Genomic DNA, 4,457 nt, shown 5'->3' with positions numbered 1-4,457 from the left:
GGGGGGGCAAAGCTATCTCCACGGCCTGAACTTGGGAGTACCAGCTGACACATGGTATTAACAGTTGAATCTCATTGACCACAAAAGGACACAGTGGGACTTTTCCTGGAGGCACATTCATCATTTTTGTCACAAACTTTTCTCACAAGAAAGTGAGAATTTTAATAACCCTCAAAATACTTGGCTTGTATCTTTCTAAAAACTTTACATTTTTATTCATATGTCATTTCAGTGATAAATGTACTCAGGAAAGAAGGCTACGTGGGCCCAAGATGATACTTCCTGAAATATAGGAAAAGAATGTTCGCAAGTCAGGGAAGAAAAGAGGCAAACAGCTTTGTCTTAGAGAGGGTATGGTGTGAGAAGCCTGCAGAAAGAACAAAGGGTTCCCACAGAGGTGGCATGTGTGAGCAGAAGTTGCTCTCAGGTTGGAGAGGAGAAGAAGCAGGGACAACCTGATGCATCTATTCCACAAATACCACAAACTCTGTGAGAAGAACTTTGTTTCCAAGAGGGGAACACTGTCAAAAGCTCAGGACGCCTTGGGAAGGTGGCTGCGGCTTCAGTGAGGTGTCCTCAGGAAGACCTTTGCTCCTCTGTGTGCTGAGGAATAAGGCCAGGAGGAAATCCCGAATCAGACAAGTAGGAGCAAACAGTGACTTCTAGTGGAAACCATGTGGGACATGCCCCGGGCAGAGGGGAAACTGTCATGAGGGCCACTCTGTGCAAAGGAGCCAATTTCTATCCCACTGCCCGACACCAGGTTGAGAAGCGCTGAAGAGGCGGCCGGTGATCCATTCTAATCTGCATCATGGGAACCTAAGACCAGCAGCTGCTTTCAAAAAATAGCATTAATTGCTAAAACACCACTATCCAAGATGGCACAATATCCCAGGTGTGGGGCAGAGGCCCCCACCAGGTGAAAGCTGAGACCCCCCTCTGCTCTTAGTGCTGCAGGACTGTCATACAAAATAATTACCATTGATTTAAAGATGCTGGCGTTAGCCTTGTAATTAAATGTCTTAAAAAGTGAAGACAGTCAGCATTTATTTCTAGGAGCTTAGACAACCCTGTTTGTTTTCTAAGTACATTAGGTAACACGTCTAAGAAAAACTTCATCAAGGTTGCATCATTTCTTATTTCTAATGAAATGGATATAGGAATGTGATTTTTATCACCTTTCTTGCCTGTTCTAAAGCTTTCTTTTAATGCTTTGTAAGCATTCTGGCAACAATTTTGATGATCCAATTGCTCAATTTATTTGGATTGAAACTGAAAAACATCAAGTTTTCCTGAAGCCAAGATCCTTAGGGAAATGTGAGTGATTGTTCCAGATTTTTATGTTATCTACTTAACGGTTAGGAGAAAATCTTTCATCCTTGCCACCCTCTTCTTCACTGAACCTCTACAATTAAAATGTGTGATTAATCTTCTTATCATAGTCCAAACAATGGTTGCTAGAAGTACAATGTCCCTTCTTACTATATATCTCTTCCCATCTGTGACTTTTAACAAATCAATCAAGAGATAGCACAGCACCTTCTTACTGCAGATAATATTAGGAGAAGAATCACACACACATTATGTTGCAGTACTGATGCCCAGCACCTCAGAATGTGGCTTCATTTGGAAATAGGGCTCCATCAGTTTTAAAAGTGATTGAGTTAAAATATGCCCAGTATTGTGGGCTCCAATCCGATCTTAGTGGCATCCTCATAATAATAAGAGGAGTTTAAGACACAAGGTGATGCTGGGGAGGCCTGAGCCCAGAGAAACGGCCACCTGAGAACACAGGCAGGAGGCAGCCACCTGCAAGCAAAGTAAACCAGTGCCATCAACATGTTGATCGTGGACTCCCAGCGTCCAGAACTGTGAGAAAATACATTTCTATTGTTTAAGTTGCCCTGTCTGTGAAATTTATTATGCAGCCCTAGCCCTAGTACAGGGGCCTTGGGTATACATCAATTATTACTAAGAGTGATGAACTGCTTTCCCATAGCACTGTGCAAGGCAGTTTTCAAAGCAGTCTCATCTACAATATCTTATTTACTTTTCTGAAATGAGCCCACAATGTAAGCAAATGGAAGAAAAAGCTTGGGCCCAGTAAGATGCCTGTGGAGGATATTCTGAGTTTTCCAAAGAAGCACAGGCAGGTCTGAGTCACGGTCATTTGGGATGAGACTGACTACATGACTGGAGAGGGCACCCGCCAAGCTAGGGCGTCTGATTATATTCTGTAACCAGTGGCTAGCTCCTGGGATTTCCAACAAGGGAGCAGCGTGAAAACTGCAGTATTAAAAAAGTAATCAAATATCAACTTCTGCTTCCTGAAAAGTAGAGTAGATGTATTGTCCCCATTTGTCTTCAAAATACAACTAAAAACTCTAGACTTGTATATACAAAGTATATCAATAAAGACGATGCCACAATTTGAAAATACAGCGGACCAGTCGGGAACTGGAGGATGACTGAACGCTGGTTACTGTCAGTGGCCTCAAAATGGTACAGATAAAAAATATCCAAGAGAACCCCTCTCTCTAGGACACAAGGAGCAACCTAGGGAGACAGAAACGTCCACACTGTGACTGTTTTACTCCAGCCAAACGTCACGGAAAATTCGGTCCCACTGAGGCCTCGGACGCATCCTCGCACACCGTGCTGGGCCGCGCAGAGAAGCCCGAGTCGGTCCCCGGCAGGGAGGACCCCCGACACACACACCCCCGTCTCCAGCCCGTGGTAGTGAGGGAGTGAGGGGCTCCGGGTGGTGTCAGAGGGGCCTGGGGAGTCTTGCACTTTTGCCGTCCCTTAGCCCTAACAAGGCTGCTTGCCCATAACGTCCGCGGACGTGTTGGCGACCATGCTCAGATCGCAGGTGTCGGTGGACTCCTGTGATCCTGTGTGGAACCTGAATTCCCACCTACACCCAGTGTGAACAAGGAGCTCCTCTCCTCCTGGGTGTCAGCAGAGCGGGGAGCCTACTCATGCACCCACTGCTGGTATCGAGACCATGATGTCCTTTGCTCAGCACAATTGTATCCTGGAAGCACAGCTAAAGCACAAGCGCTAAAGGGTTCAGTCTCCTGTCTCTGCCTGTTCAGGATGCTATGACAAAATGCCTCTAATTTGTAAATAATAGAAATTTATTCCTCATAGTTCTGGATGCTGGGAAGTCCAAGATGAAGGAGCCAGCAGACTCTCTGTCTGGTAAGGGCTTGGTCTGTGTACAGATGCCACTCACACTGCACCCCACTGACAGAGGGAGGGAGACACCCCCACCCCCCAGCCTCTTTCACAAGGGCACTGCCACAAAAACTGAAGATTAAATTCCAACTTACAAATTTAGGGGAGATACCAACATTCAGACTGTAACAATACCCCCAAATACTTAGATTTCATAGGAAAATCATCTGTATAACAAAATCTAGAATATTGTTAACTTGAAAGAGAAAAGGCAATTAACATATGCTGAGACTGAAATTACACAGATGTTAGAATTATCTAAAAAGAATTTTAAAGCATTCATTCTAAAAACATTTCAACAAGCAATTATGAAATGCCTGAAACAAATGAAAAAATTAGGAAGTCTCACCAAGGAAATGGAAAATCTAGGAAAGTAATTTAAAATATAAATGAACAAATATAGCAAACAGAATAGAAATATTAATGGGTGGCTCAACTACTAAATGGAAAAGGGAGGTAAGAGAATCAGTGAATACTTAGATAAAGCAATGGAAATCCCCCAACTTAAACAGACTAAAATGACTAAAACCAAATAAATTAATAAATAAACAGAGCATGGGGATCTGTAGGATGACACCAAAGGATCCAATATTCTTATAAACAGAGTTATAAAAGGAGCACAAAATGGGTGAGGTTGAAAAAAAAAACTTGAAAAAAATAAAGGCTGAAAATGTCCTAATTTGACAAAAAACATAAGCAGATGTAAGAAGCTTATAGAAACCCAAGGAGGATAAACACAAGGAAACCATCATACTCAAGTCAAATCATACTAAAACTTCAGAAAACAAAAGATTAAGAGAAAAAAATCTTGAAAGTAGCAACTGAAGCATTAATTACAGAGAACAAAAAAATCAGGTGATAGCAAATTTTTCTTTGGGGTCTCCTGAAGTCACAAAGAAATGGTATGACATATGTCAAGTGTTGAGATAAAAGAGCTATTGATCCAGAATTTCATACCTACTGAAAATATCCTTCAGGAATGATGACAAGATAGAGAATTTTCTGATCAAGGAAAAGAGAGTACTTAACCTAAAATAATAGCTATAGAAAGTTTGCAAAAGAGAAAGATCCTATTTTTTAAAAACCCAGACAACAAGGGGAAAAAAAGAGAATATGGAAAGAACAAAATTATGAAAAAAAAGTTATCTTTATTTCAGTATTGTGGTCACTATAATGTGGCTCTCAATATATATAAAATAAATAAGACAGTCCTCCTC

This window comes from Otolemur garnettii, unplaced genomic scaffold (assembly GCF_000181295.1).
Source record: "Otolemur garnettii isolate 467f Iridium unplaced genomic scaffold, OtoGar3 scaffold00215, whole genome shotgun sequence".
Taxonomy (NCBI): Eukaryota; Metazoa; Chordata; class Mammalia; order Primates; family Galagidae; genus Otolemur; species Otolemur garnettii.
The sequence above is the reverse complement of the archived record's forward strand: the minus strand, read 5'-3'. Positions refer to the sequence as shown.